The 25,208-nt window shown below is 44.9% G+C and overlaps 2 long non-coding RNA genes across 24 annotated transcripts; one reads left to right on the forward strand and one right to left on the reverse strand.

The window, feature by feature from the left end:
• LOC119349069 lies at positions 1–18,463 on the forward strand. Of its 3 annotated transcripts, XR_005169210.1 has the most exons (12): positions 1–750; positions 953–1,088; positions 6,550–6,665; positions 7,919–7,952; positions 15,548–15,625; positions 15,712–15,813; positions 15,901–16,352; positions 16,441–16,533; positions 16,616–16,717; positions 16,883–17,348; positions 17,435–17,599; positions 18,428–18,463. It is a non-coding gene; the product is annotated as an uncharacterized LOC119349069 (long non-coding RNA). The 3 variants fall into 3 exon arrangements; XR_005169209.1 differs by lacking the exon at positions 6,550–6,665; XR_005169211.1 differs by lacking the exons at positions 6,550–6,665; positions 7,919–7,952.
• On the reverse strand, positions 8,263–15,406 carry LOC119349070. Of its 21 annotated transcripts, none has more exons than XR_005169231.1 (8): positions 12,411–14,106; positions 11,483–12,303; positions 11,260–11,394; positions 11,066–11,146; positions 10,867–10,994; positions 9,910–10,008; positions 9,297–9,453; positions 8,343–8,872 (listed from the first exon to the last, which is right to left on the reverse strand). It is a non-coding gene; the product is annotated as an uncharacterized LOC119349070 (long non-coding RNA). The 21 variants fall into 21 exon arrangements; XR_005169217.1 differs by having other exon boundaries at positions 9,297–9,679; XR_005169229.1 differs by adding an exon at positions 9,575–9,679 and having other exon boundaries at positions 9,297–9,447; positions 9,910–10,994.
• Positions 18,464–25,208: the final 6,745 nt, after the last annotated feature.

Genomic DNA, 25,208 nt, shown 5'->3' on the forward strand with positions numbered 1-25,208 from the left:
ACAGGCTTCATCCCGAACGCCAGCATCAATCCTATCTTCTTCTCCCCTTGCTCCACCGCTCAGAGCACACTGCTCTGTCTCCGCCACGCAATACAGAGAGGAGTGGCCTTCGCCGGCGACGAGGCTCCTCCCTGACCAGATCCCGCCACAGTCGCGGCGGCAGGGGTCGAGGACGACGACCACGAGGGATCCGCGGAGGGGGCCAGGGATTTGGCGTTCGCTACAGCCGAGCACCAGGTACTGCCACGCTACGACTCAGCTCCTCGCCGACCGGAGCGAGGTGCCGTCGCGGTCCGATGCCGAGCGCCGCCGCGAGCACCAGGCCGCCGCGCTCGGGGCGACGCTGCCCGCACCATCCCTGCGATGCGCCCACCTCCAACCCGGCGGCGATGGCGATGTCCGCGAGGCCCTGGGCGCGAGGGAGGCGATGGCGATCAGCTGAAGCGGCGGCGCCGTCATCCTACACCGGGAGGCGGGGCCTGGTGGCGCACGAGGCTGCGGGACGCGGAAGGGGGAGAAGCAATGGAGGTACTGTTCGAGGAGGCGGGGCGCGGAGGGAGAGAGCAGTGGAGGTGCTGACGCTGACGCCGCGGCGCTTCATGGAGGTCTAGGAGGTGGACGAGGCCTTGCAGCTCGCAGCCGACCTGCTCGCCGATGCGCCAATAGGGATCTGCTCGCCGGCGGGGACGCCGTTTTCTTCTAGTGATGTGCGGATGGTGAACTGCTCGCCGGGATTCACCCCGAGCCCAGGTATTCCGCCGCCTCCTAGTAGCCGCCCGAGCTGTGCTCATGTGCCTTGCCGTTAGCTGAGCTCTCCTACTGCTACTGACCTGGGACGAGCACAACAGCAGAGCACATGCGTGCAGATTTAGTTAGAACAGGAAGTTTCGTCACAAAGAATGGTTCAGGTTCAGCTTAATGTACACTGAAACTTTGCACTTTTGTTGTACAGGGAGTGGGAGTATCGGGGATAGGATATGTGCATCGAGCAGAGGGGGCCGGTGTTCACTTCAGGTTTCTTGCCTCAGTCAGATCAATTCTGGAGTCCTTGATCTCCTCGTCCTTCATCAACAGCTTTACGTGGGAAGGTATTGGATATTACTAAAAGTTTAGGAGAGCAAATGTATGATAGACAAATATGAAAAATAAGAATGAACTCTTTTTTAGTTGTTCGGTAGCACATCATACACTGATTGCACTGAAACAGGAATTGCTAGACTATTGATGGAGAAGATCATGTGTCCCCTTTTTTTATGTTGTCTAGCAGTGACTTGGGAATTTGTTTAGCAGTGACATGCCAATTTGTTTGACTTTAGATTTCTGGTTCACATGGGTACACATTGGGTACATCTTGACAATATTTTTTCTGGAATAGTTTCTTTTGAGCATGGCAATTTGTGTAGAACATGATATTTAGTACAATATGGCAAATTGGCAACTAGTGTCTAGTGTTTAGCACTGTTTAGTGTTGCTTGTCCTCGTGCGAGAATTATATTGTCAGGACCCTGACTCAATGCCACATCGATCTAGCATGTAACGCCTCATATCACTTTGCGGCCTCACGCACGGTATTCCCACGGGTGTCGCCTTACCTTTGCCCGGGACCGTTTGCGCCTTTTGGTACACGTATATGATAGTGTCGCTAGCATCCATATGATAAGGAGCCCGGGCTGACATGGCTAGTCGTAAACCCAAAGTGGCACAAACTTACAGGGACAGGCATCCATGACCCAACATCGAACGTGTCGGTCATCAGCGAGTGAATCCAGGCTATAGCACTGGGCTAGCAGGACTCCGGTGAACCGGGCTGTAGCGGGCTAATAGGACTCCGGTATTCATCGCGTGACATTTCCCCGAGGGGACAGACACAGGAACGAAGAAGGACACATGCCGGCCAGCCTAAGTGTTGCGGAGCAGTAGCAAGCTACCATGGCTCGGTGGAAACACTAGGAGACATTTCCCGGTAAGAGGGCTACTAAGGATAAACAACTAGATAGTCAGATCCCACACATACCAAGCATTTCAATAACATACACACAATATGCCCGATATGTGCAAATACAACATGGCATCACAACATGACTCTACGACTCAAGTATTTATTCATTAGGCTCCGAGGAGCGAGATATTACAAACATAGGTCTTATGACCCAACATTCAGAGCATACAAGTCAAAACACAAGCGGAAGCTATCATGTCTGAGTACAGACATCTATAAATGAAAAAGGCTGAAAGCCTGACTATCTACTAGATCCTGCCGAGGGCACAAGATCGTAGCTGAGGTAACAAGCTAAACGTCGAAGTCCACGCGGAATTACTAGTGAGACTGAAGTCTCTCTGCAAAAACATAAAATAGGCAAACGTGAGTACAAATGTACCCAGCAAGACTTACATCAGAACTAACTACATATGCATCATTATCAACAAGGGGATGGTGGGGTTTAACTGCAGTAAGCCAGCTTTGACTCGGTGGCTATCCTGAACTATGACTGCAAGTAACTCTTTAGAGGTGGCGCACACGAGTCCACATATTCACCATATCAATACACCACTATGGATCCGCTCCCGTCTCCCTACGAGAACGCCATCCATAGCACTCACGCTTATCTTGCGTATTTTAGGGTATCCACTTTCACTTGCCTATGAACTGATATAAGCAACCCAGAAGTCCTTTACCGCGGACACGGCTATTCGAATAGATGATGTTAACCCTGCAGGGGTGTACTTCTTCATACATGTTTCCACCACTTAGCGTCTGCACACGACATGTGCTCGGCAGACTTCAAGCGAAAGCCGACGTGGGTGTAGACCACGACCTACCTAAACACTCAAGTCTCTAGTCCAGGTTTATCGCCTATTCGGGTTCCATCCATGAGGAGATCCGGCCGGGGTTTCGCTCACAGCCCCAAACGATGTGAACAGGGTTCCGTGACACCAAACGGGCGCCCGGTATACCCGGCCACGGTGTATCTACCGCATCACAGCCCACCCCTCGGGTCAGCGCTGCCCACGGCCTCCAACACATATCCTACAAACACCAGAAACTAGTTGCAACTCCTGGACAGAGGACAAGGGTGAATAAGAAGTCGAGCGGGGTCATATTTCAGGGCCCAATGTATGGTAGTAGCTGAATCATGGATCACAAACACAGAACTCAGTTCCTAAGGACGGCTTCAATGAGACAACCCACCATGTACTCCTACATGGCCTCTCACCGCTACCTTTATCAAATCGTGTTCACCACTTAGCTCACACACAGTAGGACATGTTCACACACCTCTGATTCATCCCCGATGAATCAGACCTGACTCAACTCTAAGCAATAGCAGGCATGACAAACAAACATGAATGAGTAGGCACCACATGGCTCAAACAACTCCTACTCATACTAGTGGGTTTCATCTATTTACTGTGGCAATGACAGGTCATGCAGAGGATAAAGGGGTTTAGCTATCGCAGCAAGTAACAGATGAATCGTTGTTGTCCTAATGCAGTAAAAGAGAGCAGGAGCGAGAGAGTGGGATTGTATCGGAATGAACAAGGGGGTTTTGCTTGCCTGGCACTTCTGAAGATAACATCGAGTCTTCATCAGTGTCAACGATCACATCGTCGGTACAACGTCTACCGAGGGGGAACAACACCGGCAAACACAGAAGAAACACGATCAATGCAATGCACAATATGATGCATGCTATGACATGGCAATATGAATGTGTTTTGGGCTAATGCACCTAGCTATGATTTAAATGAAGTTGGTTTGATTACATGATTCAAATTCCAACTCCATATATGATTATTTAAATGCCCTGTATTTGTTTTGTCCAAAACAGAGGACAAACATTGTTCAAACATGGATGAAAATGGTACAGATGGATTCCTTAATTTTTTCTGATAATTTTTCATATATAATTTGTTTGATTTGGAGTCACGGTTGAATTACTATGATTTTTAGAAGTTTTAGCTATTTTCTGAAATAAATAAATCGTTTAGATTTATTTAAAAATCCAGAAAAGGGTTTACTGCGTCAGCATGACGTTGGCATGACGTCAGCAGGTCAACAGGGGCTGGTCCGGGTCAAACCTGACCAGCGGGGTCCACTAGTCAGTGGCACAACTAATTAACCAAGTTAATTAGCCTTAAGTTAATTCTAACTAAATTGTTTGTGGGGCCGGGGCCCACTAGTCAGCGACTAATCAGCTAACTTACCTAGGTTAATTAGTGTTAAACTAATACTAACTAAAAATGTCAGGGGGTGGCCCACACGTCAGTGACACACGGGGAAGGTCAAACCATGGCCAAACTCGGGTCAACTCGCCGGAGTTGACCCGCGGCTCGTCGCCGGCAGAGCCAGAGACGGCGGAGGGGTGCGGGTTTTGTCCTTCGACGACCAAATTAGCGGCCGAGACCACCCATAGAGAGCTGGCACTCTCGCGCATCCATTGGAGCAAGCGAGAGAGGCTGCAGTGGAGTGAGCTCGCTGGAGTCGAGCTCGTGGCGGCGGCCGGAGTACGGGCGAGGTTCGGGTTGGCGCTAGGGGGCACGGGAGGGGGAGCTGGTGTGTGTGTTAGGCTCCTGGTGAGGTGTGGAGCACGTTGCGGTGCTCTGGGAGTTAGCTATGGTGGCTCTGGCCTCGTCTGCGTCATCGCCGGCGGCGAGGAGCTCACGGCCCCCGGTGAAAAGGGCGGCTAGAGTGCAGGAACAAGCGCGGGGAGGAGGGGAAATGGAAGAGGAGCTCACAGCGGATCCGATAGAAGCAACGGCGAGGCCGGGGAGGGGCTGGAGCTCGCGAATCCCCGAAAGTTCGCCGGCGGCCGAAGGTTGGGGACGAGCTCTGGGAAGACGCTACAGGGCTCCCGCAGTCGAATGGGTTGGTGTAGAAGACACAGAAGGCGATGGCGGTTCCTCTGGACTCATCGGAGAGGCACGGGGTGGACGGTGGCCGCGGTGGTGCTCGTCGGCGGCGGCGGGTGTGTTCGGTGGTTGCGTGCGAGAGAGCCAGAGGAGGAGAGGAGCTCGGGGAGAGAGTGAGAGGCCTGGGGGGCGCGTGGAGCTGCGGGAGACGCCCAGGGAGAGGAGGAGGCAGCCAGGCAGGGTGGTGGCGTGGCGAGCTCGGCGGCGTCGCGGTGTCCCTCCTCTGCCTACTGGCACGAGGAGGAAGGCGATAGGGAGGAGGTGGTGGTGGGCTGGGCCGGCCAGCTGCAGTGTTGGGCCGGTTGGTGGCGCCAGGTAAGTGCCCCAGGTAGGCTCTCTCTCTCTCTGGTTTTTCTATTTATTAATGTTTTCTATTTTCTGCAATTGGTTTTGATTTGATTTAAAACATCAAATCATTTTTTTAACTTTCTGTAAATTGTATGTGAGCTCAGGAACTAGTCCAAGGTCACAGGAAACTTACAAAAATATTTGAACTTTATTTCTTATATAATAGAAATAAATTCAACTCAAATATGTCGTTGGTTTAAGTCAAAGGCCCAAAATAAATATTTCTGTGATTCCAAACATATTGGTTTGAATTTTACCTCATGCCAATATTTTTGCAGAATAACATGAACATTTTCTTCGACTCATTTGATGAGATTTAAATGTTGGTTATTTTTAGAGGACTTCTGAGGTTTTTGAAAATTCCTCAATTCAAATTTCATTTGAATTTAAACATGATGCACACATGGAAGCTGGCATAGGTCAGACCAGAATTAGGGATGTGACATATATTCAGTAATTTGTCATGGCATTTGTCCTCCTGTGTTTAGTCTGTAGTGCAAATTTTGTAAACTTGCCATGTGATCAGTACATACAAACTCTAGCTTTGAAATGAATCATGAATCGAATTTTCTCTAGATTTTGCCATGAATCAAAAGTATATATTGTTGAACACTGTTTTGCCATGGCAAAAAGGATTTTATAGCTTTTGGCATGCCTCTAATATAGCTTTTTCCATGTCACCACTATAACTTTTGGCATGACATACACATATTTTTTTTTACCAAGGCAAATTTGCTAATCTGTTTGCCATGCCTCTAATATAGTTTTCGCCATGTCACCACTACAACTTTGGCCATGTTCACATGGAGTAGTAAAAAAAACAAATTTGAGTTGATTGTAGAAATATGTGTTTGTTTCCCTTTTTTTGACTTTGTAGGATTGATGATGACCACATTAAGCATTGCAACTTTTAAGAGATTTGATTTTGCTTTTGTACTTACTACTGCAAATCCACCCAGGTAAGTTTGCCATGTCAATTAACATGCAGTATGTTTGTGCCATGGCAAATTTGCATTCTTTTTCATTTCATTTACACGGCAAGTCTTCAAAACATTTTAGTATTCCCTCCATCTCGAAATATATCTACAACCTAGAAAATTACCTAAAAACTAATTACTTTTTTTAAACAGAAAGAGTTACTTTCGCACCACCTAATTTAGGTGTACAGTTGTTTGCGCCAATACTTTTTAACCTCCCGCTAAAAGGTCCCAAATTAGCGTCTTTGTTCCCACCAGAAAATTAGCTTCCCGCTAAATACCTTCCTAACAACCCACGAATATATAATTCTAGACCAAACGACGGCGTCTTCACGGGCGATTGGATCTGAGCTCTCGTCTCGGTTCATCTCTGCTGCCGGCGTCATGACGGCGTCAACAGAGTGAACCACATCAGGTGCACAGCATCAGGTTAGTCCTCCTCCCGATCTCCTTCATCGCTGAAAAATCCAGTCCTCCTCGATCTCCCCCTCCCCCCTCTCCTCTGCGTCCGCCTCCGTCCGGGATCAAACCCCCCTCCCCCACGAGCTCCTCATCGATGCGCGGCTCTCTCAATCCTGATCCATTCAGAGGGGCTGCCCCTTCTCTCCTCCGCTCGCCGCTTGGCCGTAGAAAAGAAGTCAGGGCAATGGACATGCCGCCGCCGGTGGCATTTTCCCATCGCGCCTCGATTTGGCCGCCTCGGCTGAGGCGCTCGCGGCCTGGAGGGTCGGCGCAGCGCCTCACCTTGGCCTGGAGGCTGGCCGCCATGGAGCTCGCCTCGGCCTTGAACTGGGGCTCAACGGGGCCTCCCGGCCCGGTTCATGGCCGCAGCCGTCTCGGCTGTGCACGCCGGCATCGTGACATGGTGGCCAGGCGCTGGTAACTGCCGCACCCGACCCCAGCATGCCCGAGGTGCCTGCAGGCCTCTCCACCATCTCTGCTCCTGGTTCTGTTTCCTCGTGGACGCCAAAGGGGGTCGTGAGCATTAGATTGGTTTTTGAGCATTAGATCCATTAACTGAAAGATATAGACATACTCTGTAATCTGTATGTGCAAAGCTAGCTAGCTTGCATTTTTATTAGTTAAGTGCCGGCTTTCTGAGTTCAATCCCCCAACTAATAATGGTGCCAAATACCAGGTTTTTTTCTACATACATGGATGCTTTCATGATCCACTTTACATTTGTTTCCCCCTGGGTTCAGTCTGAATCTTTACATTACACTTAGAATCCTACCATCACCGTCACTGTCACTCTGCATACAACATTAATTCTTATATCTAAATCAGGTTGATTAGCTTTTGATGTAATATTATCCGTCTTGCCTAAAATAAATCCACATTCTTACACTCTGGTTTCTTCTTATACATCCTACAGTCACTTTCTTATAAATATTTTTTAGCAATTAGCGTAGATCGAGATGAGTTTCTTTCAACACATTTTAAGACATAATGTCATATATTAGATGTTATATGTGCGTCAACAGAGCAGAGGATTCAGGTTTAGTCATCATCTGCATTGCATTTGATTCAGATTACTATAAGCTGATTTTTAATAGATATTTGGTCTTACACGAGTCACATTGCATTTTTTTCCTATAGATTCAGAGTAGTGTTTTCATGAACCTATCACTGATACTTTGCCTTTCATGTTCATTCACATATGTCTGGTTTACCCACACAAGGGCACAATGATGAATTTTACGGAGGATGCTCCTGGTACACAACATCCTTACTTCATAATCACCTATCTAAACTAAATGACCCGGTTGCGCCAATGGCGCAAGAAGCGAATTAGAAAGAATGTTAGTAATGAGTAAGTAGGAGATGTACTCCCTCCGTTCCTAAATATAAATCTTTTTAGAGATTTCAAATGGACTACAACATACGGATTTATATAGACATATTTTAGAGTGAAGATTCACTCATTTTGCTCTGTATGTAATCCCTTGTTGGAACTTTTAAAAAGACTTACATTTGGGAACAGAGGGAGTAGATGACAATGCAATGTGAATTGTATTACAGATAGTAGACAAACTTAGATCGGTTTTCAATTGAAAAAAATACAATGTTCAAAAGAGCGAGTAAGCTAGTGCGGATATGATGACAGATAAAAATTATCAAACTTTGCTCATTGAATGAAGCTCAAATTATAGATAAACAAAAATATATTCTAAACTTACCTAATTGGCATGAGCATTATTTAACAACTCAAATACATCATCCAATCTAAAGATTTCTCTTCTATTGCCAAGGACCTCTGAACACTTCCAAGAGGGACGATAGTTGTAGATGCAGAATTATGCTTAAGAGCACAACTGAAATCTATAACCGTCATATTCATCTGCAGACATATCTTCATCACATCATCGTTTTCCAAGTATAGTTAATAACAAATCCGATTCATATATGTCCTGGTCAACCCATTTATGCTGAATGTATTCAAGGCACTTCTGTAACAATTTTTTTTAAATACCCATTGTTTTCTAATATCTAGTAAACTGGGTACAAAAGATGGAGGTAAGAAGCCCATGTTCTCTCAGATCGAGTATATCCCTGTCCTGAATGGTGTATCCAAGGTTCCCCATGTCATGTTTAAGTACAAATCACTTGTTTATTGTGACATGGACCACTGATATCTGAAATATATGAAAAGACCCATCAGGGCCCAGGAAAAATATGCCCTCCTAAAAGTAAAAGAATGTCCCTGCTATTTAAAAGAAGATTGACACTAATAAGAGGCTAAGGAGAAGCAAAATAAGCAAAGTAAATGTCTGAAAAATAAGAGCAGAGCATCTTCGACATTACCTAGATACATTCAGAAAATCAAAAGCACCTGAACTAACAACTAAAACAGTGCCCCGAAATAGAATCCCAGACATGAAGCTATAAGCATAAATAACAACCAAGGCAAAATCAAAAGAAATAAAAATATGTGCATCACAAAATACTATTAGGAGATCAGGTCTACTGTACAAATATGAGGCAGCTGCCATACAATCTCTAGATGCGAAAGAGTTGCATTCATAACTATATATACATTAGCAAGATAAATCACTCTACCGATTTGTAAGCGGCAAACCAGCTCAAATGTAGTCATCATCAGTAACTCTTGCTTCGATAATAACAGCCAACCACCATGTATATCCATCCATGATACATAAAGGGGGAGAAGTAAATTACGTTGAATGAGAATTAATTAATTGCCACGCGGCTGCAGCTGCCAAACATGCCACGGTTAAATACATGGATTTTGTCAGGGATCTGGGTACATGAAAATAGACAAAGTAACACATCAATTAGAAGGAGCCAAAACAAGCAGAGGTGGTCAGTGAGAATACCCGCAGGCGCCCCAACAGGCTATAGACACCATGTCACCATGTTGTGCATAAATAGTTAGACACGGTGACATGGTGCCTAACATGAGCCGAGACAGGCCGGCGAAACTGTAACATGACGTGCAACATGTAAGAAAGTAAGCATCCAGGAAAGATAGGCTGGCAGGCCAAGCAACTAAATTAGAACACATACACCCATTTCTTGCACAGAGCAGTGCTTGTAATCCCTTTATTTTTTTTCATTAACAAAGTGAGAATGCAGGGTTATTTTTTCATTAACAAATGTGAGAATGGAAGGCGGAGAAGGATGAGGAAGCAACGATAGAAAGCTCTATTACCTCACACGGCCATTCGAACTAATCACCAGGAGACAAAAGAACATATTAGGCTCTAGGAATTGACACAACCTCTATTGCTTTGTTCATACACACTCAATTCTGAAAAAGGAAAACATAAGCTTCAGGAGCAAACAAATAGAATATGAAAACTGTATATATATACAGAGAAAACAAAAATAGGAATGCAAACTGTCATATTACTCCCAGGTGTGAAGAGCCAAAGCTATTTTCAAGCAGTATTATAAGCTAGCTCTAGATTTTACTCCATAGTAAACAGAACAGTTTTGTAAGGTAGCTCTAGATTTTATACGATTCAAAAAAGCAGCAGATGGCCACATGATTGTACAACTGATGCATAGTCACCCTCTTCTTGGAATAGCCCACGGCTTATACATATAGATGAAAATTTCATCCAAACATGCCAGTATTTTTAGGCCACTAAATGGAGAGTGATGCATCTTTTGTTTGTCAAGTCCCTATTGACCCACAGGGGAAACAGTGGTGTTTTACCAGGCCAACTATTTTCAAAATTTCACTAAACAGAACCCAACACCCAAAATTAATAGAGGGACGTTCTCCTCATTAGCATACAGACTGCTAATTATCTTTGCTGCCCCACCTCAACGACCACACCTCAAATCCTGCAACCTGAATGGTCGGAACAATCAACCTGAATTATTGCAAGAAAAATAAAATAGTCTTTATTATTTGTTCTTTGTTCTTTTTGAGTTGAGTGACTCCTTCCAGAGGAAATGGCCAAGCTGGCCATAATAAGTGGCACACAAACAAATGTCGAGAGAAGTGAATCAGAAGACAAAACAAGAAAATTGTATGTGATTGCAAATGAAGCTAAAAGTATGGTACAGAGGCCTTCAGAATCTGAAACAGAGCTGGTATAGCTCAAAGTACAGGAGAGGGAGGGGGAAGAGGTAGGGGGTCGGGCCTGAGAAGAGTCACCGGAGAAGGAGGGGGGCTCCATGGGGCCTCTGCGTGATGTGGAGAAGGAGCTCCATCTCTATGGCGGCGTCCCGTCCCATGGATGTGCGTGCCCCTCCTGTCGTCGTCGCCGTCCGTGCCATGGCAACCTGCAAAAAAGGGAAGACAAGATGGCGTGAGGTGATGTGGAGAGGGTGGGCGAAGGAGGGGAGAGACCAACCTGTGCCGGATACGGTCACCTCTGGCCTCGCCGTTGGCGGTTGTGGCGGATCACGGCTAAGTTTTGGGGAGGCTCCCATTCCTAGAAATGTAGATGAAACAAAGGTCCACATTCAGTATGATATTCTTATTCCTTTTTGGATTTAACAAGGAAAGCCAGAAATTGAAATTTCACTTCAAACCACATTTTTTTACCAATGAGTTTGTCAGAAGTTTATTTGTGCCGCTTTGTCTTCATGAGCTCACCTCGGTCACTTGCCTCATCAGTGACCTACGCCATCTCACAACGCCAAAAACATCCATTCATGGCAGAGAATATATCATCCACCACTGCAACGGAAAAGGAAACATAAACGAATTAAATGAGCATGTAAAGACAATAAAAGAAAATTGTGCTTAAAAAGAACCAGGTCCATACGCCTTGAGATGGTTCAACAAAGCAGTAGAATGGCAAGGATCAAAGATAGAACTTCATGTCACGCTATGGTCATGCATCACTGAAACGAAAAAAGGGACATTAAAGATAGCTGACCTCAATGCATATTTTTTTGCTGAGGGGGGCAAGACTGCTACCAAATTTTGTTTCAGATTTCAGGTTTAACCATCCACAAAAGTAATTAGTAGTCTTAAGGTTCAGTTGCAAGCTCAAAGCTGGAATCAGCACAAGATTGAGTGTATGTATAGCAGCTTAGTAAAGACAAACTGAGTATACGCATAGCAGCTTAGTAAGGCAAAATTACAAACATACATAGGTAGATCATGCAATGGATATGCCAAAAAAGATTGGCTTATACACGAATTAACGGATATATACAGGTTGAGTACTTCAGTTGCCTACAAACACATAAAATGGACAATGAATATTTGCCTACTACAGCAAAACCTCATCTCTGTTTGCCTGCATATTGTGTTGGTTGCCTACAAACCAAAAATCGAACCGCAGGGATTCTGTATAGTTGACACAAACAAAATGCCTAAACTGCTTTTCTCAAGATCCCGTGACTGAAGGTTGTGGCTACCAAATTGTAATATATGAGCATTAGTACCTCTTAGGTAGCACAGAAATTCGTTGGAACTTCAACAAGAGCGGAACGGAGGCGAATACACGGGCACATAAATTAGAAAAATAAATGAAAGATAAAAATAGCTTTTCTGAATAATGTAGAGGCCCAGCCACTTGTTGATCTTGCAAGATGTGTGGGGATCCCACAAGAATCAAATGCCTCAGGGATCTCCTCCCTGCATGATCCAGTGCCAACAAATTTCTGAGATGATGAACACAAGAGGGAAACAAAAAGGCGGCGGCCGTACTGTGGAGGTGCAGCGGCCGCAGATGGATCGAGGACCTGGTGGTTGGATGGATGATGAGGACGCCAACGACGGATGACCTCAAGGCCAACCAACGGCTCCGGCGTCAGCCATGGCGGCCCGGACACCAAGGACAAGGGCGTCCTCCTCCCCAACCACCACTTTTCCTCAGGGGCCCTGCCCCTCCGCAAGCACCATGAAGACATGTCTGCCCTGATCTCCCACGAATTAAGAGATGAGCTCAGGTTACAATGCAAAGATGAGTAAACGAATAAGAAGCATAAAACTAAACTTTATGTATACTCTGCCCTGCACACAGGATAACTATATATCTCATTGAAGGCTATACTGGAAGATGGCACACAAATAAGAAGCAATCAAATAAAAATCCAACGGTCATCACTGATCAAAGTGTGCTATAGATGGATGTTTGATTAATTTGTAATCAATCAAGAAGCTTCTTGCTAATAGGACTATGCACTTCTTTCTGACACTCAATTACACATCTGATGTGTTCATGTAAATTTGGGCGCAGTGAAGCATTTATACATAATTTAAGCGATTCACAACGAAGCCCTGGAATAAAAACTTAAAGAATAATGAGGTATAGCATGAGATGGTTACAAAGGTACATTATGTTCGAGTTGGCAAGAGCAAAGCATTATAAACATAACCTGCTCTAGAAGTAAAATATGGAGGAAGCTCTCCAAGTGCGGTCCCAATGCCCCAAGGAACAACTTGAAGATGAACTTCATGGAGTATTTTGCTAAATGGGATTGTTTCCTGATACAGTGGAGATCCAAACTCCGGACAGTCTTTCCCCAACCATGAAGGCCTACTTTTTAAAGAATAGTGTCATAAGGAGCACTCTTTAAATCAACCCGGCCACACTGAACCGCTTTCATTGTGAAAAGGGCAATATGAGGCCCTAAATACAACAAAGGTGTGCAAGCCAGAGCCTGCAAAAATAAATGACGTGCAGAGAACTTAACTGCAATGATAAATACTTAGTTGCACGATAATACAAACCTGGTATACCAAAGCAGTTCCTGCATATGCTACATTGAAGACGAAATATAATGGTTTATCCTGCTGCAAGAGCTCACGCACCACAAGCAGGGTAGACGAATGCTCCCACTCACGTAGGTTCGAGTCTAACATCTAGCTACCTTAATTTTAAAAAGTGCAGGGTATAAACCTTAACCCTTCTCATTCACAATAAATAGATAATACATTTCAGTGATTTCACCATTCAAAAGCAACACATGCATATCCAGAGATTGTGAAAGTAGTGCTCTATTAATTTGCATACTTGCAGTTCAATTCACTATACCGCCACTCAGTTCGTCTAATTTGAAATACATAAATGTACTAAAACAGAAAGATGATGATACCTTCTCATGTGGGCCCTCAGCTACCAAGAGAAGCAAACAGGTAGCACCAAGGAGCAAAACCAAAAACTTCTTTCAGAACACGGGAACATCTGCTTCTTATACTCTGTCCAATGGCTAACAGAAATAATGCAAAGTGTTCTCTTTTTTGAGGGTAATGCAAAGTGTTCTCAATGTCCGTGATGTCAACGCTAAACTCTCTAGGTCCGTGCGATGCTTATTGCGAAGGTCTGAAATATATGTTAAATCTATTACATCATCAACCCACAGAGCAGTCTTACTTTATCTCATTAGGGTAACAAAGCCTTCAGAGAATTCTGATTTTAGGTCATGCACTTGTCAATATTAGAGAAACAGATAAGAGTGATTTCAGTTAAGTTTGAATATACATTTATTTATTACGCTTACATGCAAATTCTAATCAAAATAAATGGTTGAAGAACTAATCCCTGGAATATAATTCCTCCGATGGAGCACCTATATTTCTTTTTGGAGAAGTAAAAGGCCACTGCATTATGGATGAACTTTCTTTTCCATCAACATCACTTAAAGATAATTTACATACACTCGGTTCCAGTGTGATGAATCATGAATAAAACAAGAAAAAGTGATAACAGAGGCCATAGATAGTACATGCAAGCCACATAATCAGAACGTAATATACTGTATAGACAAGTCATAAAATCTGCAGCTAAATTTCAGAAAAAAGAAATTAGTGGAAGTCAACAGAGGATAAAATTTACATACATTATTAGCATTATTATTTCGCTAAACACCTTGTAGGCATAGAACAGACAAATATGAGATTTTGGGGATTAAATCATAAGAAATGAATGGAAGAGAGAGGGGTGAGGGCAAATCAGGTGAGAGCGATAGAGAGAGCAGCAGCGGCAGCTAGCAAAAAGGAGGGAGGGAGGGACGAGAATGGAGGAGGGGATGAGAGGGTTACCTCGGCTCCAGGACCCATGGTCGTTTCTCGCCATGGCGTTGTTGATTCATGTTGGCTTGACCTTCTGCCAGAGGACGACAGCGGCGGCGACGGCACAGACCGCCGCTTCATCAACACCGCCTCCTGCTGCGGCTGCTGCAGATCGCGTTCGTCAGCAACGCGCCTGCTATGGCTGCTGCTCCTTTCTTCCCCGGTGCCGCCACCGGAACATGGGAGGAGGTGAGGAGAGGTGGTGGCCTCTATCATCCCACGCCGGCACCAGCGCTTTTTGCCGTATCTGTCTCTCCCGCTCCAGATCAGGAACCTGGGGGAAACAAAGAGAGGAGGAGAGGTGGTGGCCGAGAGGGGATGCCCCGAAATCCATGGGTTGAGGGGATGGAGTGGGAGCGATTGGGCTCGCTGGAGGAGGTGGAGATGAGCGGCAGGGGAGGCCATGGCGGCGGCGGCGGCGAGCGAGAGGGCGGAGAGGAGGAGGCGAGAAGAGAGCGAGGGGAGGAGGAAGCCGCGTCGCCTTTTACTTTTACCGCTCGTCGGTCTAGGGCTTTTTTCTTTTACGCAGGCCAGGAGGAAAACCATTGTGTTCTATTGACCCCACACATAGCCAGCCCCACTCGTCATCACTTATGAAGCAGCTCCGAAACGTGAAAAACAACCGACGGCTCACCTTATGCCAGCAGCCAAAACACAGCTACAGTAGATAGATCGTTCGGCCCAACAAGCGCAGCGCACGCGGTTGCTCTGGAATGGCGGGTAGCATAGCAGGCTTTATATGTTAGATGGTGCAGAACATCAATGCTTTGTTAATGCTAAGTCCCATGATTGTTTTTGTGTGCAGTAAAGAAAGGCTCTGTTCTCTTAACAAGGATGGAAAGTATAACGGCATACAAAAACCAACATGGACAACCCAAATCTGGTAAATTATTTACCATTTCCTATAATGCATAAATTCTTGGTGTGGGTTAAATAGCTAAACCTTCAAGACTACTAAATCTTCTATAGGAACTCCAGAACAATCTGACATTCCAGTGGCTGCTAATGACATGCGTTCCCTTGCTGAATGGCCATCCTATGCTCGCCGCAACCGTGCGTGACTACAGGATGGTACTTGCTTTCGTTTACATTTGTGTCATCATTTCTTACAATCTAATGCTGAATAATACAATTTTTCTTGTATGATTTGGGCTGTAGAAGCTGGTGGACAGAAGAAGAAAGGCTAAAAGGTTTTAAAGCATCTAAGAAGCGTTTTGCCAATGGATCTGCAAAGCTAAATATTACATTCTCTGAAAAATTGGGTGGTACAGTAGGAATGAACTATCGTTCGTTCAAGGATGACGTGGTAGTCATAATGAAAAGAAAGTTACCACTCATTGGATTGAGGACGTGGTCGGACATTCACCCTACCATTCATCGACTCATTGTTGCAGATATAATAGTAGGACAGATGGGACCTGGAAGATACACCAGAAACAGAAGAAAAAGTTCTCAAAATTGTGAAAGAGAGATATAGAGGCTGGCGATCAACTCTAAGCTCCACTTACAAGGCATACAAAACAGATGCATTGGCTAATCTGCCTGAAGATTTACAACCAGAAGAGTGGGAATGGATGATTGAGTACTTTGGCACTGATTCAAAATTTCAGGTTATCTCTAAGATCACGGTTTGTCTATTATGTGTTAAGGTGAAATGGCTAGTCTCATTTGTTATATCTGGTTTCAATGAATTGATAGGAATGCAGCCAAAAGAACGCTGATAACCGTAAGAAACAGAAGACAAAACATATAATCGGATCAAAATCTTACTCGCAAGTTAGTTTTGAGAAGGTACGAGTCCAATTAAATATGTATGCCTTGCTGCTAAATATGGTGTCATGTTTCAAGCATCTCATTGTTATATTATTTGCAGAGAAACTTAGAAACTGGAGAAGAGCCAGATTGTATTGCTCTATGGGAACTCACCCACACAAACAATGGAACATGGTCTAACACAGATTCCCAGAAAGTTTACGTGAGTACACTGACTTTTGGTTATTCTATAGTTAGTCAATGATGTGCATTCGGCATGTTTCATCATCAGGTGTGATTATTCATGCATTGGACCGTGTTATTCTTGTTTCATCTTTTATAGTGTCAATATTGATGTTGCACCTATAATTGTTCCTATCATTTTTAGGACCAAGCACTTGAAGAGGTTAAAAACAAAGAAGCTGAAACTGAAGGTCCACTTTCAAGTGAGCAGAAAAACAATGTTTTCTAGACCGCTTACAAAGACACTCTGGAATGCAAGTCATCGCAGCCTCGTGGGTACGGATACATGGCCAAAACTTCAACTGGTTCTGAAAAGTTCCGTATCCAGATTGAAGAGCAAGCTCGTGCTACAGCAGCCACCCAGGAGCGAAACTCTCAGCTCAGCCAGCAGGTTAATGACTTAGAAGATCAACTACAAGCTGAATGTGCTAACACACAAGAGAGGATTAACTTGGAGCGTGCTGAGAGAGAACAACTTGAGGAGAGGTTAAAAGAAGAGCGTGCTGAAATGGAAAGATTGTTGCAAGAGGAGCGAACATCAAGACTGGAATTTGAAAAAAAACATGATGGCAAAGTTTATAGAATTGAGCAAACAGATGGAAACCCAACAGGTGATGGTGATTACAGTCATATGCTTCTGACCTTGTAAGATTTATGTTGCTTATTTGCATTGCTAAAAGTGGACTTCTATTTACAGGTTCCTACGAAGAGGGTTGACAAAGAAAATAGTAATCCAAACTTGCAAAATATTCTTTCACAGACATCTAGTCCTAATAAGACTCCAGGTTCAAGGCCGACTGCTATTTCTTCAAATGCGCTCATACAAGCTGCAGCAAGGCAATCTCGAATGTATAAAGCAATGGTAAGTCACAACCTTGCTTTCTCTTCATGTTCACCTGCATTTTATACGTCCTTGGTCTTCATAATTAGCTAGCTGCATCGAGTCACAACTTAAACAAAATACAAATATGTGCTAGCTAGGGACATGAACTTAACTGAAACTATACATCTAGTCATAACTTAAATCAATAGCATGAGCTTTTAGTAGATGTACGATCGGATGATGGTACCATTCTGTATGCACGAGTAGGATGTCATGATCATGCGCGTGATGCCTTCGCTGATGAGTCCACTGCAATGTCACATGTAGTATCTCTTCCTGTTGATATAGGGGTCGTGAGGGTCGTTTTTTAAACGGACTCGCAACTCCTGATGGAAGCACTTAATATCAATAAGGTGGACTTGTCGGCCTATATGCTGTTATTGAGGATACCAAGTACCCGCTCATATTATGGTTTTCTTATTATGAAACAAATGTATGTCGTCGCTCGGCAAACTTTGTTGCTCATGAGCTTGCTAGTCTTGATAGGATGTTAGAACCTAACTGGAATGGGGGCCCGATGTACTAGCCCTTGTGGCTGCTCTGTGTTTTGGGTGATTCAGCCCAACACCATTAAGTTAAAAGCAATGTTTTTTTCTCAAAAAAAAAACCCTTTTAGTAGATGTACTTTAGGTTATGCCTTAGCCATTCACACTTGTATAGTTGTTCTGATGCCTTAGTTACATGCTTGCTGACACAGTATTAGCTAGTTAGTCTGGCAATAGTTTTTAACAATGGAGCTGGCATAATTGTATGGCGTATGTTATGTTTGACTCATTAACTAGAACTTTTTTTATTTCTTGATTGCAGGATCCAAAGAACTAGCTGGACTGGACTCTAGATCACGGGCAGTTTAGTCTTCGAAGTTAATTAGGATGGCTAAATTACATTTGAGTTTTATTTGATGGATATTTTCTATCAGAAGTATGAATTGTATGAATCTACATATTATATGTATGGTTATGAATATTGTAATTGAAACCCTGTAAAAAAAATTTACGATTGCAATAGACTATTACCACAACCCATTTTTGGTTGCCACATGCTAGCACCACTAAAAATATAGTGTTGCATCATATCTCAGTTGCTACGCCTATCTGTTTTGTTGCACTAGAATGTTGCAACGGAGCACTTTATATTGTTGTAATAGCTTCACGCCACAAGAAATTTCATGATGCGATAACAGTTTAGCGCCACCAAAATAAGTTTGTTGAAATAGAGTATCGCCACGGAAAGTTTAAATTGTCGCAATAATTTCTCGCTACAAAGATGTTACTTGTTGTGATACCTATTTGTCACTATCAAAAGAAGTACGTTGCAATTTCCTGTTACGACGATTGGAATATTTGTTGCCATAAGTTAATGCCACAAGCAAAGTGGGTCGTGGCAACATGCCTAATGCCACGAAAACAAGAATTGTTGCCATAGTTTATTGCCACAAGTATAGTGGGTCGTGGCAACATGTCTGATGCCACGAAAATAAGGATTGTTGCCATAGTTTGTTGCCACAATTGATTATTGCCACGAAAGAGTAATGCGCCACGAAATGGTCGTCGTTGTCATAGGTTGTTGCCACAAATGTCTATCGCCACGACATATCAGTCTCCACAATTCGGTACATGTTGCATTAAAGCTATCTCCACAAAGCAAATTGTGGCATCAGGTGAGTGTTGCCACGGGAAAACATGTGGCAAGTTCCCGCATGGATGTTGCAATAGCACACTTTATTGCCACAATTGCCTTTTCATGGTAATAACCTATTACCATGTGTCCAGTTGCAACGGCTGCCAACGAATGTCGTTTCGTGGCAATAGGTACTTATCGCCACGAAACATCATGTATTGCAACAAATTTTTTTGTTGCAATAGACCCGGATCCTTGTAGTACTAGTGGAGTACTGACAACATCCGTAGTAGAGTATACAATGCTCATAGTACTCCCTCCTTCCATTTATATATGGCCTATGTGGAGGATAGAGATGTGAAAAAGTAAGGGGAGTGAGCTCTCATGCAAGAGCCTAGCTATATACGCATTCCTAGTTAAATACAATAAATATGAAGAAAGAGATAGAGAGGAGATGGAAAAAAGTACTAATACATTAGTCAACCCTATTTTTTTCTTCAGGAAATAGTCAACCTTATAGCCCATACTACTGTATGAGTGCATATAGATGATGGCTATAGATGACATGGCAGTTCCTTATAGCCATCGGCTAGCTATATTATTAACCATGCTCTAATGCGTTTTTCAAAACCGCCTTTGACTATTGACAAGATTAATAGTACATGAGATGTATAATGTGAAAATGTTATCATTGGAAGCTCCTTTCACATACGAATTTGACCGTATGCTTTGTGTAAGTTGCATGTCATATATTATTACTCCAACATTTGGTCAAAGTTAGCCTCGGAAAACGCATTAGGCCCTGTATAGTAAATGGAAGGAGGGAGTAGTAGTGGAAGTGGATCCTCTGAAATAGGTATCCCTGTTGTACCCTCCCTTTCGGTCACTTACTGGTGGACCCCATGCTTGCTAGGCCCTGCATGTCAGTTACTCAATGGGTTCGGACACGTCAGGGGATCCTCATCTGTAGTATACTCCCTCTGTTTTTATTTACTCCGCATAAAACAGAGGGAGTGGTAGTATAAATGACACGGGCGGGGAGGGGGAGGGACGTCTATTTGCTCTCAACTGCGGTCCCACAAGCGAGCGAAAACGCAAGACAAAGCGCGTTCCATTCGGTGAGCGACATGGAGGGTCCAGCATGCCGGGGTGCAACGCAAACGCGACAAGAGCGATGTACAGTCAAAACTGATTGACTGGTCGTCAACGGAACCACTATTCACACCAAAACCTTCGCTGCTCGGCCTACGCCAGCCCTGCCCCAAAACCACACCTCCTCTCCAGCCCATTCCCCCACCTTTTGATCCCCTAGCCCGCATCAAGTGTCCCCTAGTTCGCCGGAAAGCCATGGTGTGCCGCAAGATCACATACTACAAGATGCTGACGACAGAGCGCCGCGCAGAAATCGCGGCAGTGGTCGTTGCCACAGACCTCCGTTCCCAAGCTCGCTTTGCGGCAGGCCAATCCCTAAGTTCTCTAGAGCCAAGCTACGAGCAGGAGGAAGCTGATCCAATGTTCATGGTGGAGGTCGCGGCGCAGAAGGCCCCCAATGGGTATGAGACGATGGACGCCGACTTCGTGCCGGCGTCCGGGTCCGCCATGGTGCAGGCGGACTAGCGGTTCAACCTGGCGATACTAAAGGAGGACCGGGAGGCAGAGGCTTAACTCGACGCGGAGCGCGCGCATGCTGCTGCCATCGAGGCTCTCCTGCAGGCGGAACTGGATGTCGTTGATGTGAACCGGGCGGCGGAGGCTTAGCTTCGGCGAATCGCGTGGATGCCGCTGCCATCGAGGCCCTCCTGCAGGCAGAACCAGACGTCCGAGACTTGAACCGGGCGGCAGAAGCTTAACTCGACACGGAGTGCACGGATGCCACTGCCATCAAGGCCCTCCTGCAGGTGGAACCGGACCTCCTAGACTTGAACTGGGCAGCGGAGGCTCAACTCGACGCGGAGCGTGCGGATGCCGCTGCCATCGAGGCCCTCCTGTAGGTGGAACCGGACGTCCTCGACTTGAACCGAGCGGTGCTCTCGTCCGTGCAGAGCGCCCGCACGCTCCGCGTGAATGAGTAGCTGGAGGCCGAGGACAACCACGGTGCGGAGACACACGTCGGCAGCTACGGCTGGTTCACCGGCAGCCAAAGACGACGAGGCCATCTCGTTCCGCGAGCAGTGATAGTTTTTCTTTATGTTGTTGTTTTTAGGGATCTTTTGCTGTGTAAAAACATATATTGTTATGCAAGTCGTCTGACTTTCACCATTTGGGTCAGTATACCATTTCAGGTGGTTGGATGAATATCCTACGTCTCCTAACCCTTCTTCCTCACCTCTTCTTCTTCCCTAACAAACCACCACACGGGCCGTATAGATCCTCCCCAACATGCGGTTGTATAAACATACTGGATGAACGAAAATTATGTGTCAGCGGTAGGATGGCTGAGTTTGGTTTGTTCACATGCGGTAGCACGTGTCAGTGTGGGTGCATTCCCTTGGTTGGGTTTGCGGCGTGCAGGAGCGACTATGTGAGGGTGCGGTGCGACTGCGGCGTGCATGAGCGACTGTTTAAGGGTGCGGTGCGAACGCGATAGACTTGAGGAAGTGTACCTCCTTTTCATTTTAAAAACTTTAGGCAAGCTTGGCAAAAATGTGTGGCGAATTATGGCAATGCAAGGCCTAGACCCAAACAGGATAAGTACGTACGTACTAGGAGTACTATGTTATAAAAGAAAGGTGGGGTTTTCCTGCACGGGATTAATCGATTCAAATCCTCATTTGACGTGTCAATTAATGCGTATTTTGTTTCTCCAAATCCCAAAGGTCTAACCATCTCACTCCTCATCGCTTGATTAATGCAGCACCATGCAAACCAACCTTCTCACTTCCGCATGCATGCAAGGGTATATTAATGTCCTTGGTTGCTAGTACGAGGCAAACCCCATCAATTTTGCCTCGATTAGTGTTAGTGGCATTTTGCAAATTGTAATTTTGATATACTGGCCTTGTGTACAAAGTAATGGAGGTAGTAACTATTTGACTTCCTTCCCCATTGCGGTGACGTCGACGATATCTCGAACGTTGTGGTTTGGCGAAGTGCGTTCGATGGAGAACACCATTGAGGAAGACCACGGTAAGTCGTTCGCTAGTGCCGCCTGCAAGCCGAGACAACCGCCTTACTTTCATCTAGGAAGTTCGTTGAACCAAAGGACGCGTAAATGTACTAGTACTACTGGTACCCAATAGCGTCGTCCGTCCAGCTTAGTGCGATGAGGTGGTTTCTCAAAGAAGACGATGGAGAAGCGGAGTCAGCGAAGAGTGAAATGATGGTTGCTTCATCCGTGCTTTGTGATTTGACGCCTCGCTGCTTTGTGATTTGTGATAGAAGGGACAGGGGAGTAGACTCTATGCTCTATAATGTACATGCATCCAAGCACGGGAGAAACAGGAGAGACGTTGCATTTTTCTATTCCTTCAATCAATCAATCAGGGAGCTTCAGTTCCATATTTTTGGCTTTGGCAGCACTGTCCACAATGGTTCCCATCGATGCCAAAAGCTATTTTTACATTTGGCTACACACTGTGGATGCCCTTAACCGTACCACTTGGTTTTTCTCATGTGTGCTATCTATACAAATCTCAATTATATTGATCTAAAAAATTATAGAATCAAGATCAGTAAAAAGGAGGTGATTTTGCCGCGCAGATGGCGGGGGAGGTTTCTTATTTTCAGAGGATGTTGGCCTGGTGGTTTGCTAACATGCGGTCCCGCATGTCAGTGCTTTACCAAGCCGATCCGCGTCCCACATTAGGTAGAACAACGACAGAAGCAACACATGGTTAACATGAAGAAGATGAGGGAGAAGCGGATTCAGCAACGAGTGAGATGATGGTTGCTTCGTCCCTCGAACTTCTTATTTTAGCATTATTACTTCATCCCTCCAACTTAACTGCGGGAAAGGTGCAGCTTTGTGATTTGACGCCTCATTGCTCATTACTATGCCGGCGCCATGACTGGGGTGCTTCACCCCTGCTGCTCTGCACTGTATTTTGGTATGGCACATGGACCCGGTAGCTTGATGTCCCACATGTCGGCGAAAGGGACTAGAACATTTATGAAAGCGAGCGCTCCACTCTTACGACGGAGGAGTACACGACACGGAGGCCCAGTGAATTGTCACTTGTACTGTATAGTACTATAGTTTTGTTGTTTCACACGATCCATCGATACAAACCCGATTAAACAGGAAAGGGCAGGATTTTTCGCGCGGTAGATGATAGTGGCCATACATTTCAAAGGCAATTTTAATGTATGCAAACTGAATAATTAAGTAACAATATGATATCTAGTAAACTAAAAACACATATGATTTATTGTGTTAGAGTGTTGTAGTAGTGTTGTATTGCATAGTTGTTAGAAGTAACATGCAAGAACGTGTAGAGATGTAGTTTTGGAGGGCCTACAGAGAGAAAAGCGTAATACATGAACCGAACTTCAGAATTCGTTGATTACGATCACTATATATGTTTTGCGGTGATTATACGGTCACTTCCTCATGGTTCAGCATCGGATTGCACTTTGTTGACCGGCCAAATAGTCTGCGTGGCACCATGTTGACTAGTTAAATTGACCATGTTCCTTGTGGGTCCCACCTATCAGTTCGCATGGGAAAAGGGTCAGATAAATACAAGTTTACGCAGGCGCGACAAGCCTCCAACCCGTGCGCGGGAATCACCTGCTTGTGTAAGTGTTTGTCAGGGCCTGATGTGTGCGCATGCACGTGTAGGTTGAGCACTAGAGCGTGAGAGTGTGTGTTGGTCGTGTGGTGTGTGAATGCATGCATGCGTGTGTGCATGTGAGTGTTGCGTGCGTGCGTGGCTACGTGTGTACGTGTGAGTGTTGCATGCGTGCGTGGCTACATGTGTTCGTGTGAGTGTTGCGTGCATGCAGTTTGTGTGAATGCATGCGTGTGTGTATAATCACCACACCAGCTCCTGTGTGTTAATACAGATGGCTCAGCATACCAATACAAGGCCACCTTGTCCGCTGTGCCCGCGGTCATGACTTTGAACCACCGTCCAATAGTTTTTTGTCATTTGTTTTCATTCATACTAGCAAGATGCCCGTGCGTTGCATGTAACATCTGTGTGGGTACCTTTTTGCAAAATTGCCATAGTTTCCTTCCTATCCGTCAGATATAAATCGGACGGCCTATATTGCAGGATGGCAGGCACACCATCATCACCAACTCTGTTTTTTATAAGAGTGTAGAGTAGATACAAGCTGACAGGTGGGCCCAATGGTAGTGAGATAATGTGATGCAACACTAGAGGTGCCATGTGGAGCGTTTAACTGGTCAACTAGTCGTGTCTTGAGCAAATACAGAGCTGTACGGTGAGCCCGTGACTGTATAATAACTACAAAAGGTAAATGGTGACCATAATGAGTGGATTCTGAAGTATAATGTACGTATCGTGTTTTAGCTTCAAATACAATGATCGTCACTGTATATATCGCGAGAGAAAGATGAAACACGCGTGAATGTGCTGGGGCTTACTTTTCGAGGACCTGGAGATAGTTTGTATGCGTACGTGAAAGGGGTGTAGAGGGAGTGTATGGGATGGAGAGAGAGATACTCTTTGTTTCTCTTTATTATGACTAACTTTATATATAGTATAAAAATATACAAATTCACAGTGCGGAATAAATATCATTGTGGGCACCATGCAATGCAAATTAACGTGCATACTCCTCCATATAACTTTGTAATCTTGTATATATGTAGAAATTCTAAAATATATTTTTGGCCACACTTTATTCAAAAGGAATGTTGTATGCGAAATAAACGTGAAGAGAGGGCTTTCTAGATCAATGGGGTACGTGATGTAACATGTGTGAATGTGTAGTTGATGTATTTGGCAGGGCCTAGAGAGGTATGTGAGTGTATTACGTATTCGAGAGAGGCATGGATAGA

This window comes from Triticum dicoccoides, chromosome 1B (genome assembly GCF_002162155.2).
Source record: "Triticum dicoccoides isolate Atlit2015 ecotype Zavitan chromosome 1B, WEW_v2.0, whole genome shotgun sequence".
In the NCBI taxonomy this organism is placed as follows: domain Eukaryota; kingdom Viridiplantae; phylum Streptophyta; class Magnoliopsida; order Poales; family Poaceae; genus Triticum; species Triticum dicoccoides.